This window comes from Molothrus ater, chromosome 1 (assembly GCF_012460135.2).
Source record: "Molothrus ater isolate BHLD 08-10-18 breed brown headed cowbird chromosome 1, BPBGC_Mater_1.1, whole genome shotgun sequence".
Classification (NCBI taxonomy): domain Eukaryota; kingdom Metazoa; phylum Chordata; class Aves; order Passeriformes; family Icteridae; genus Molothrus; species Molothrus ater.
The window spans coordinates 87,718,227-87,731,333 of record NC_050478.2 but is presented as its reverse complement, the minus strand read 5'-3'; positions in this window follow the sequence as shown (position 1 = coordinate 87,731,333).

The following is a 13,107-nucleotide window of genomic DNA, read 5'->3' as shown; positions in this document are numbered from 1 at the left end:
ACGTCTTAGATCTCTGCCTGCACCTCCCCACACTCGGCTGTGTGCAGATGGAGGCTGACAACTCTGCCTTTATGAAACCTTTCCTTGCTCAACCCCATGACTAATGCACATAATTATTTTTAAAACAGCTCTGGATGCCACTGCAGTACGCTTTCATGTGCACACAGAAATGTGTATTTACATTCATCTGGCGTTTGTGAACCCCAGATTTCCTTGTAAACCTTATTCCTACTGTGCTGCTTAAAGAAATACTTTGCAGCACCTGTGTCATGGTGGGGAGCCAGTGTGAGTGACCTGGATAGCCAGAGATACAAAGCACTGACTGTAATATATACAAATAAAGAGAAACATTTAAAGAGATCTAATTTCATGGCACATTATTAAGCTCCTGTATTACCAAAGTCCCCTGAGGTTCCTCTGTTTCACTCAGTGACCAATTATTTCTCCTTTCCAAACCTAGCTGGATGTGGGGAAAAAAAACCCAGCTCAAACCCAAAACAACGGAGAGGGGATCACAAAAAAATCCCCAAATTATGCCCACAAGCCTCTCTCAGATTTTATATTCTGGTATGGCAATGTGTTAAAAACTAGATTGATTTGATGTGGGTTTTATTAATGAGTTGGAGATGTTGGTTGCTTGTAACATGTTTGCTTACTGCAGGTTCACATATAATTAGATCATTTGTTCCAGTGCCTTTCTAGGAGTTGCAATTGAAACCACTTGCTCTGTTATCACTGGACATTGAAGTCATTTTTTTAAGTACCATTTTGCTCTTCTGTTTCCCATTACCAAGTGCTATTTTTTCTCCAAGTGCTCAACAAAAATTTCTGGTCATTCTGACATGTTCTCCCATAGGCTGATGAGCAATCTGGGTACATTTCCTCAAGTGTCATCAGTTAAACAAGCTTTCAGGCATTTTCTACCTTACCAGACTACTCTATGGCTCGTTCTCTTCTGGTATCATCTTGGCTCTTTTACTCTTTTCCTGGGTGTTATTCTCCTGCCCATCCACTCCTAGCTGTGTCAAAGCAGAATGCTCCATTCCTCAGGGCTCCCTTCCCACTGAGTAGTCATCTCTATTTTCTTGCTAATGTATTAATTTACATGCTCTCCTGGTGATATTGCTGTTCTCTGCGCCTGTTCTGTGTCTTTGGCCTTTGATTTTACCCTTATAAATCCATGCTCTTCTGTCATGCTTCTCCTGAATAGCTTCCCCTATGTCCTATTTTTCTATTCTTCCCAAGTCTCAGGCTGTTTCATAGCTCCCAGCAGAGCCAAGTTGCTCTCCTGCTATGCTTCCTCCGCACTGGCAGAGCCTGCGTGTGTGTGTGCTTTCAATACTGTTTCTCCAGAGAGCTACCTATCCTCCAAACCTCCCTCTTCCCTTTAACTTTGCAGAAAATCATTCCCATCATATCCCAAGAAGCTCTTGAATCTCTTGCCTGTTTCATTGCTTTGTGTTGGAAAGGGAGAAAGCTACCAAAGTCTTCAGCTAATGAATTCTTTTTTTTTAAAGAAAAGAAAATAAAATAAAACTCTATATCTATTGCTGCTTGTTAGATGACCTGTAGCAGCCCTCTTATCCTAGGCTGCTTCTTTCATTTTTCTTACTAAGTAGGGACTTCTAGGTTTATCCTGTGTGCTGTCAGACTAAAAACAATATATATATATATATATATATATTTAAAAATTATTCATTGACATACTAGACTAATTATTTTAACTTGCTTGCCCTTTTAAACAGCTATAAACTTATTCCATAATAGTCCATCCACAGGTGTCACATATCAAGATTTTGGCATTCCAATTGCTTTGAAATCAATTCCTTTAACTCCATTGCTACTGGTCTGTTTGCTTTTTAAAGGGAAGCTTTCCTTGGAGTGTTTTTATTTTTAAAATAAATTGAACTAGTAAGTAGTAGTAGTAAGTTAGTAAGTTTTGCTAAAAAAGGAGGAATTTTTGTTGAAAAGTAATCCTAGGAAAGCTGTTGGCTTTCTTTGTCCTCTCAGTGCACACAGGCTATGGAGCACAGAGGGAGCCTGATACAAAGGGGTGAGAGAAGCCCCTGGGTGTGGCAGTGAGGCAGGGAAAGCATTCTTGTGTCAGGGCAAGAGGACAGTTTTGGGAAAGAAGGTTCAGGATATCCTCCCTGAATAACCCTAACTTCTGTTCCTATTTAACAAAAGAAGTGCAAACCTGCAAACAAACTACTGACAAAACCAGCCCACACCGAGAGCTCTGCCGTGGTTCCCTCACGCAGGCCTTTGAAGAAGCACACAGGAATGGTTGGCATGTCCTGCTCCCCACCTGAGCCTTGCAGCTGTCCTGGGCCCTAAGGCTGCTCCAGCTTGAGCTCAGAGCAGGCTCCTCAAGGGCTCCCTTGCTCCTCAGACCACTTCTGCTGCTGCTCACTGAGGATAGAGGAGGAAGCCAGCAGTGACTGACATGAGCATGGGCAATGCAGCTGGCACAGCTGCACACAGCCTGAGGGAGCTGCTGTGTCTGGTCTGGATCCTTCCACAGCATCCATCTTATCAGCTGCCCATCAGAGCTCAGAAGCAAAGCAAGTGGTTCTGCATTTTTGTTATTTAACCTCCTCTGTTTAGCAGCAGCTAAGCATAAAATCCCACAAGGTTTCAGAAGAAGGTTATTGTGAATTAATAGGGCTGTTTTCTTTTGCTTTGCAGCCCACAGCATTGATTAGCTCAAGCAAAATATGTCATTGTGACATTTTATCCCCTTCCTTGAAAATGGATCAAGGCAATTAGGAGGCTGGAGAAGCAGGTTACCCCAGCTGCATCCTGCCTCACCAGGGGCTCCTACGAAATCTCTTGGCACTTTAGGACTGCTTGGATTTCATATGTGGTTTGTACTTGGGGGTTTTTTGCACATCAGTTTACTACTCATAGTGAATCCAAGAACAATACAGATGGATTTCTGTCATCCCCATGCCTCACTTTCAAGGAGGCAATGTGGTGATGCATGCAGTGATTGTTTAATGCCCCCATACATCTTTTCCCTCAACTGATGATGAAGCCATGAGCTGAGCAGCAGCTCTGTGCACTAAAACCCACTTGCTGTCCAATCCACCTGGCCTGTTTGCCATCGATTCCTGATGGATAAAACAGGAAGACTACTTTGCTTGCTGTTTTCAAAGTGCAAGGTGGTATTCTGAAAGCTGACCCAAAAGATTTCCATTGACATTTCTGTTGGATAAATTGAGCTTTCACAGTAATTGTGGAATGTGCTAGCTATTCACAGGAGTAAAGAACTTCTCACCATGAGAAAGAATACTTCCAATAAAAATAATGATTTTTAGTTAATCCAGATATCATAATGCTTCTTGAATTATATTTTAGCTTTTACCAGGCAGGCTCTCTTTCCTGACATTGCCCACGGGGAGCAGCAGTCTTCCTCCTACCTTATACTCAGTGAGGAATACTTTTTGTGAGCCTGAGTGGGAGCCCTAGTGTGCAAAAGAGACTAGCCTGAAAAATGACAAGGTACAGCTTTTATCAGGCCCTCAGTGGCACTTACAGCTAAAACAACTCCAGTATTTTTTTTTTCAACCCCACTTTCATCTCATTTTCCATGAAAACTATTAACAAAGTGACTTTTTTCATCAAACTTTTTCCCTCAGGCTAAAAATTCATTTGCTGCCCTCTTGAAATTCTTGTTTGTTGGACCTCAGGGGAGAAATGCAATATCTGAGCCTGGGATACTGCAGTAGCACATGTACAATAATCTGACAAGAAATTGGAAAGTGAATCTATTGTATTTGCATCTCACAGCAGCTGATGTTAATGTGCAAAGTTAAAATGAATCCAAGCGATATCACAGATTAATGATCAATACTTAATCAGGTTGTTTACTTAGTAATCAAATAGGCTAATGATGATTAGTTCTGTCTGGAAATATGCTGGCTTGCAATAAAAAACATTTTTATCTGCTTGCATAAATGAATTATGTCTTAAAGCGGGGAAGGGCTTAAAAAGTAAACAAAATCTTTCTTTCTATCTGTATGTATGCTTGTGGAAGCCTTAGAGCCAGTCTGTGGTTTTTTTGTTTTTTTAAACAGTAATAGGTGCTTTGAAAGCTAAGTCTGTTGGAACACTTGTGCCAGCAAAAATTGGAAAGAGGAATGCTGTGAATAGAGCTGATCCAGAGCAGCAGTTTCAGCCTGGCATGGCTATTACCTGAATTGGCTGCTGAGCAGTACAGGCCCTTGTCCCTGCATTTATACAAGTGCTGGGTTGCTCCCCAGAGCCTGTGAGTGGGAATTGAGAGCCTCTGTGTTCCCTCTCCTTCCCCCCTTCCTTTCCCTGGTTTCTAGATGTACACAGTACCTTGAGACAGCAGGGGTGCATGTGTATCCTCAGGCAGCAAATGGGGGGGTTCACAAGATCCCTTAGGGCTACTTATTTTCCAGCCTCTGTGCACTTTGTGCCTGAAACTAAAATAACACTGATGAAAACATCTGCAGCTTGTCAGAGCAGGGAGATGAGCAGCTCCCACAGCAGTGCAGCACCCATGAAATGGATGCTCAGGCAGCCCAGGCTACAGCATGTCCTTAGATGAGCATTTTCCCATCCAGTGGAGTGGGATGACATTTTCCCAGCTGCAGCTGGGATTCAGCAGCTCTTACAAAGGGATTTGCCAGGATTTAACTCAGCCAACCCTCTGGTTAGAGAGGAACAAAGAAAGGAGAGGCAAGGCACTCTGGGCCAGTGCACCAAGCAGAGCTGCAGCAAGGCCAGGCTCATCCCCTCTGTCAAGGGCAGAAGTGGCTCCAAAGGTGCCCATGAAATGCTGCCAGCAGGTAAAGGCAGCCATGCTTTGAGCCTGGTGTCTGCAGTGTTTCACCCCCGGGAAGCTCCTCAGCAGCAGTCAGTGGTGGGATGGGCAGGGCATGAGCGGGGCCACTGGCACCTGGTGAACGTCAGAATCCTGCTGGGAAATGGTCACAGGTTTCAAAGCCTGTGAGTGTGGAGAGCACAGGTTTGCTGCTCACGAGGATGGTTCCCTAGAGCGGAGGCTGCCTGGGAGAGGGAAGAGCTGGCACTGCAAGCAGTGCTGGGGACGTTGCTATGGACACCAGGGAAGTGGAGAGGGGGGGCAGGCAGGAGTGCAGAGTGCTGGTGATGGCAGCTGCAAAGCAAACCTCTGTTAATCATCTTGGGGATAGTCCTTGCTGATCAGCAGCACGGAGCAGCCCAGCCTCCAGCTGAAACCTCTGACAAAGTTCTGCTGCTGTTTTGCCGCATGTGAGCACAGCACCCATGCTGCTGGAGCAGAAGTGTAAAGAATGTGTGTGAGAGAGTGTGAGTGTATGCATGCTCTGTGTCTGCATCTGCTGCTGCAGTGTTGAAGGGGAATTTAGGTAATAACAGAAGCTGTGCAGAATTTTTTGCCTCCTTTGCTCCTCTGACAGGTGCTGCTAGCCAAGTTGGTACGGTCTCTGCTACAGCACACTGGGCTTGCACATAGCTGGAAAAATGTTTTCCATTCCCATGTATTATTCACTGTAAGATTTGAATATTTTATCTAAGGCAGGTTCTTGATATTCACTTACACTCACTTTCTCTTTCTTTGCCTTTCCTCCTCCACAGCCCAGAGAACAACTTACGTGAAAATAAAGTCAGTATGGAACTCATCTCCTGCAAGCAAGGAGAGTGAGAGATGCTGATGGAAGCTGGCTGTAATTGAAAACAACTGTTGTATGGAGAAGGCAAGGCTGGGAGAGATGTAAAAAGCCCTTGTTGCTTGCCTCAGTGCTTAGGAATATGTGGATAATTTATTCTTGGGACGAGAGGTGCCACTGCTGAAGAAAGGGATGCAGGCAGCAGAAACCTCTTCTCTGGGAGGATTTCCTGCATTAAGTATCTTTTAATTTCTATTTCTGCTGCATATAACATTTTGGCATGTAACAGGGGACATGTGCTCAAGTTTAAGAACAGTGGTTGAGAGGTGACAGGTCTCTCTAGAGCTCCAGCTATAAACCTGCTGGCTTCTGCAGTGCTTGAGAGAGAACTCTGTCACCATCCCATGTGTGGCTGGACACATCACTTAATCACATCACTTATGTAATCATGAGAATTTCTAAGTGGGAAATGTCTCTTGTTGTGCCAAATTGCCTTGACATTTCTAATTGCAAAACCTTCCCTGCATCCATGGGTAAGCAAAGGGGGTTCTCAGACAGCTCAGTCAGCAGGTTTTACAGATGTTGTGTGGTCTCTGCCACTTAATGTCATGGCTTTGTTTATTCAAGTGCAAGGCTAGAACAAACAAATAACCCTGGAAAGCCCTGCAAGTGGCCAGCTCGCATCAGCAAGGTGGTCATGGGTTCATCTCAAAGCTCTTCAGCTGGAAGCTGTGTCCTTAGGAAAGGAAGGGATCCCAGAGGATGCCTAATCTTACATGTGACATGAGTCTTCCTAACAGCCTCCCAGCAAATTCCCAGAGAAATCCCAGCACTGTGGAAGTCAAATGGCTTCAAAAAAGAGGAGAGGTCTTTTTGAGTCCTAAGCCAGACCTTTCATGTTTTTGTTAGTCAGGATGTTCAGAAGAGAAATATTCTACTTTGAGAACCTGGGCTTTGTTCTCTTACTGGGGCTGATGCTGTTTTGGTATACAAAGAGCAATCACCATCATTTGTGCAGTATCCAGGACAGATTTCCTTCCATTGGCATTGGCAGATGTCACTGGTGGGTTTGCTGACTTGATGCTAGTAGGGAAAACCCACCCCTTGCTTTTTCATCCTATGTAAAGAAAGTGAGCATTTTAAAATGCAATTTTTCTGGCTTTATTGTGCCAGTTGGACAAATATTCTGTGCCCTCCCCTCTCCACTGACACCTTGCTGGGGAGGTAGATTTGCTCTGTTTAGTTTGGTGAATATATTGAAGAGGTGTGGGCTTCTTTGCTCACTGGTTTTTCTCATCTCCATTACTTTTGTTGTGGCAGCTGGTCTTTTGGAGCATGCACAATTTTGAATTACAGCAGTTATCAGGTGTTCAGACTGCAAGGTCAGCTCACTGCTGAAGAGCCAAACTGGTCTTTGGGTTTTCCTTAACTGGTGGAGTGCCAACATCTCTTTTGTAGCAGAGGTGGTTGCTTGCAGGAAATAACTCACTAATAACTCAAAAATAACTTTTGAGAGCTTGCATCACTCTTTTCCACACAGCACATCCTCTACTCCCATTATTTCTCTCAGGCACTGAGAGAATAATTTCTTCTTTTCCGACCTGTTAAGTCTCCCTTCTCCCAGCAGACCCAAAAGAAGTTCAACACAATGTGCTAATACTCTGTGCTCTCCTTAAAATTCACAATGCTGACTAGTCAAGCTGCTGTACAAGGAATGCAACACAGATCCTCAGTGCTGGGAAACGTGATTGTGGGACTTTTTGCAGTTACAAACTCTTTCACTCCCAAGCTGCCCTCATGCTGCAACTGTACAAGTGGTTTCAAGCTTCACTGTATAAACACTCTTGGTTTTTCTAATTGGAAAGGATTGTGATGAAGAGCAGAATGTTGCAATGGCCTCTCACAGAAGCACAACTAACCTTTTAGAGGACAAGTAACTGATGGCAGGATTGAAAAGCTGATGCGTTGTCCTTGTGCGGTCCTAGGTAAATGTAAGAGGTCCTAGCAAATGTGTTGGCCTTTCCACTTGATAAAAAAAAACCTTGTCCTTTTCCACCTGGGACTGAGCCAAACTGTAGCAAACCTTTGCTTTACCTTTCTACTGAAGCAGACCAGATTATCAGCTACTCAAAGCCCATCTTCTTTTATCTATATGCATTTACTAACTTTAGAGCCAAGGTCATCTCAAACCATGTACAAAGATACCTCTTCTGAAAGAAATTTCATTTCTTTGGGCCCAGAGTTGTGGTTTCCATGGGTTTCTGTCAAAATGCAGGTAATAAACCTACCAGCAAGCTCTCACAATCATGAAATTATTTTTTCAAAATGAGAATCCTTTATTAAAAGAAAAAAAAAGAAAGAAAAAAATATTAAAAAGCTCCAATCACTAACACTATAATATTGTTTTGAAGATTAAAAACTTGCTCGTTAGAAATAAGCAATCTAACAGGGCCACCTAGTGATATCCCTATAGACAACGCACAGCAAAGAGCATGGCAGATCCCAGCCTAATCTTCAACCTTCTCCATACAGATGAGGAGGAACCAAGAAGGACAAGCTGGTGCCTTCTTGGTCAGAAACTGGCCTCAGAGATCTCTTTACAACATCTTGGCTCAAACAGAGCACCTGGTCTGGATGGACTAATGCTGTTTCTAGGGAGAGGAACCAATCATGGGTGTTACGAAAGAGCCTGCACCAGAACCCACCTCCCAAAGCTCAAGATAATACCTTCTCTGGAAAGGAAGGTTACCACATTGTTCCGAGGCAAAACTGTGACTAAATCCAGGTGCTTTTATACTTTCTTCCCTTTTTTTTAAGGTTTTCTGGAAAACCATATAACCACTTTATTGCTTTTTGCTGCCTGATTTCTCTGTGCCTGTAAGGGCAGTGTGGTCAGCACACTGCAGGCTGCAGCTTTGCATGAAAAGCTTGGCACTTAGCTATGCTTCAAGGACAGCCCTTTATTTCTCCCATCAATTCCCCAGCAGCCAGATGCACTTCACCTCCTGACTCATAAAACTGTAAGTGTGACAGGATCGATGCCCAAGGAGGAAGCCTTGAGACAACAGAGTGAAAACATTGAGCAGATTCACTGGTTTCTCATGGAACTCCCACAAGGGCTGTTTGGCTCAACACTGTGATCACCTTTTGTGGGAATACAGGTGGGTAAAATCATCCTGGCTGCCCACCCTCAGCATTTTTGGAATGGCAGTTGTGAGCCCATTCAATGACTTAGATGAGGACAGGCGATGAGGTCTTTGCAGAAGTTGGCAAATTGGCCTAAGGGATTGTCAATATGTATTCTCTGCTAGGAAAAAGCTAGGCCAGGTCAGCTGAGGCAATCTTCTTTTGGCAGCCCACTGTTTCCTGGGACTGTGGGAATGTGTGCATGTTTTCCAAGGAGCAAATTTGGTTTCAGTGATCATCTGATGAAGCCCACGCTTCATGTGCAAGCTGCCTTCATCAAGCACCACCAAGGACTTGCAGTGCCTATACTGAGAGCTGGCAGGGGCTCTGCCAGGGGTTCCTACTGCTCTGACAGGTCATGGGGCTTTCTTTAGCAACAGGAGGAAGCCCTGATGACAGTTTATCACATCATTATCAAGGAGGTTGATGAAAATTCATTCAGCTGTCCTTGTGCTGGCTGTTAAATTCCTTTTTTCTATGACTCACAGTTCAAGTAATAGCACAGGTCTATGTGTGTCACATTTGCACAAAACTTGTACAGATTTGTAAGTGCAAAGATTTATGTGCCCTGGGCTTTATTTGAACATGCTTTTACTTATGGGGAAATTGAAATTAAACAGTCTTCAGAGTTTCTTGCTCCACAAGAAGGCAGAACCTCAAAGAATGAGCAGTTTCACTCCATGCTCTCTTTGCCTTGTTACCCTAATATTTTCAGAGGAGTATTATGTTTGATCAGACATTTTTCATTACTTAGAACAAAATCTCCACTAGTAAATATTTAAAGAGAATTTTTAATATTTTTTTAACCTGATTTTGGTCCTAGAAAGACATGATAATATCCCTTCTGTTTCCCAATGCCATGGAAAATGCACAGTCACCATCTGTTTTGCAGGGCAGTGGGGCAGCAGAGATGATGCTGACGGATTCACCCAGCCCTGGTTCAACAGCAGCGGCAGACAAATGGCCAGGACCCTGACTCTGTGGCCTGCTCTAGGAGCTGGAGCAAGACTCTGGGTTGTGAATGGTATGAATCCCATCAAGTCCTCCTAAAGAATAGCATTTTCCATGATTTCTGGAAAATCATACATCTGGCCAGCTATTGCACAGCATGCTTCTCTTTTCTGTCTCTTGCATGTAGGAACTGCTGCATCTGGACTCTGGGATCTCAGAGCTACCTGAGCATGTCCAGGGTGTGCTGCAACCCGCAGGTGCCAGAGGGCTAAAAACAAGCAGCAGTCACAACTTCTCCTCTTAAGGGTTTTACTGGGGCACCCAATACCCAACATTCACAATATTCTAAATACCAATGTAGTAACCAGATACTTGATCCCAGATCAGCTTCAAATATTTTGTATCAGAGCAACATAAGCTGATTACTTTTTCCTCAATTCATCCAGCTTTATTTCTTCTAGGTAAGCAGAATTGCAAGAGCTGGATTTGATATTTAGCTGACTAAGTTCCACAAAGCCTGATGAGGCTAATGCAAATGAGGTGCATGGATTGTAATCATCCCTGCAGAATGAAGGATGGAAATGCAGCATATCAAAACAATGGAATCACCATAGGGAATCACCACATTGCTGGGGTCCTGTGCATCTCCCAGGTCCATAAAGAGTCCAAGCAGTGGTTAAGACCTATAAATTCCAAAGCAGACAAGGACTTTGAGTGTGTTACAAATTAGCCATGAAATGCTTCTCTTTCAGTGGTTTTACTCACGAACATCTCAGCTGTTTTTCCAGTGTCAATAGGAGATATTGCTCCTGGACTGCTGTTGTTTATGTGGCAAGACAAAACCAAGCCATTTGTGCAGAGGGATGTTCTGCAGTGCTGCAGCTGCCACAGTGAAACTCTGGCTGCACCAGAGAGACTGCACTGCATGGTGGGCTGTGCAGAGGAGGGTGAAGCATGAACTCCTGTGAGACATCTTGGCATTGTATCATAAATTAGCTACTGGACTTGAACACTTGGATTTAAACCCATTCACTCAAGCACAACTTCCCTTCTCTTGGAGCAGGCAGCTGTTCAGTGTCTGCCACAGCAGCACACCAGCCTTGCAGTAAGATGCCATGCTGTGGTTGCTGGTGGGAGGGCTGATGGACGTGTCCTGCTCTGCTGCAGGTGTGCTTGCTATCCCCAAAAAAGCAGCAAAGTCAGCAGCCAGCAATGCCTGGAACCTGGACAGAATGCCAGCAGGACACCTGGCTGGGTGTGAGGGGAAGGCAGGTGGGCAGCAATGGAGAGCTGTGACTCCTCTTGGCTGAGGTGGAGTTTCCCCAAAGCCCCTCCACCCTGTGTCTGTTCTTCCACCAGCAGCCAAAAAGGTCAAGCCTTGAGTATGGATACACCTCGAGGCTTTCCTGCACTTACCCCTCTTGTCACAGCAAAGGATTAGGGATTTTGCCTGCCACAGTCTGAAACTCTTTGAGAGACACAGATGCTATCGAAGCTCTCTTTGCTAACAGAGGGTGGTTTGTGCTTCTATGTTGCCTTCTGAAAGAGTCTTGATTTGACACCCAAGGAGTTACAAGAGTGTCATGCTGATGTCTTTCTGTTGCTGTGACACCTTGAAAATAGGCTAACAAAGTCACACTAATTTTGCCTCTTATAGTGAAATTCTCAGGCTTTCTTGTAAAGCTGTACATGCCATTTTATAAAAGCTGAATGTCTTCATTAGGCTGAGGGGTTTTTCTGTGGCAATTATGCCAGGGAAATTGCAGGCTCTTCTTTGCATGTATGGCACAGTAGAGTTGTGGGGTAGGAAAGGATGTGCTATAGGCCACCCAGTATGATAAATGATTCCAGGCAGGCCACACCAGCAAAACCAGTACCATTTTATTCACAGTCCATCTGACCTGCTGCCCTGGGTACAACATCAGCTGGCTTTGTCAGCCAGATATTGCAGAGTTGCATCTTCTTTTCCTACATTTCCTGTGACACACCAGAGTTTACTGCACAGAGGTCACTTGGGGGAGCAGCCACAGATGGGAACAGGAGATAAGCAGGAGGTCAGCAGCACTCGCTGCTACAGGAACTTCTGCCCCAGCCCTAGCAGGACTGAGTGACTAGTTTGCCCCAAGAAAACTGGGACATGACTTTTCACAGGGCAGCTCTGACCCAGAATACATGGCTGGGTTTGTAAGCTGAGAGAATCAAAGGAAATAAACTCTTTGAAGCAACTTGTCCAGCCCATTCTGAATGCATGTGTGTATGTTAGGGTTGCTGGCTTTTCCTTTTTCTTCTCTGCAGATTGTTGTATGTGAAAATGGAAAAAAACCTCCAACCCTAAACACAGTTAGCCTTAATATTCAAGAGCTAAAAATCTGCCCCCACTCAAACCTGTGAGATGCTTTCAGCTTACTGAGGCCTCCCTGGCCCAGTGAATCAGAGTGTTAAATGTGTGGCCAGTAGGAGCGCACAGCACAGATCAGTGTTCCTGATATTTCTCCCTGCTGCTTGCAGGTGTTGCCTCACATCCTCATCCTTGTGCCTGTGCAGATGAACGTGGCAGTGCTAATCAAACCCAGGATTTCCAAGCAGTTTGTGAAAAGGGGTTGAGCTGTTTTTCCAGAGGAAGGAAACAATGTAAAATAAACAGTAATTCGGTGGTTTGACCTTGCACTGACTGCGAGTGGCCCTGACTCCCAGTGTTCAGAAGTGAAACATGAAAGACTTTTTTTTCACAGGTCGCAGAGTAATTGCAAAGAAAAGAAGAATCTTGCCAGCCTTAAGCAGGTGGGAAGATGTTCAGGCCTTGGCTGCCACTCCCCTGCTACCACATCCAGCGGGCAGCCCCATCTGGAATCCAGTCAGAGGGAAAGGTCTTGAAAGGGCTTGAAAATGTGTTTGTTTGGCAAAGAGACCCAGCTCCAACAGTCACTGCAAGAGCTGTTCACCTGCAGGAATCACACCCTTTTTGCTTCCTCCTCTCACTAGAAGGTCATGTCAAAGTTTTGATTTCTCATGTAAAAATTAACAGGTTTTAATTTGTACTTTTACCCTTTCCATTTTGGACTTTACCTGAAATGCTTTCACATGCTGCTTTTACAACACAGATATACAAGAGATAAAACAGGATAGGAAGAAAAACATTATCAGGAATCTGGCCAAAATCACCTTTGTGGAAGCTTTGTGGAATACTGTTGATCTAGATCAACAGTATTGCACACAGCAGTAAAATATATTAGATGGTTGCATTTGATGGAAAAGTGTTTTCATTCAGCCATTCAACAGAGTGAGTCCAATATCAATAAAAACAGTAATTCAGAAAATAATTTCCCTC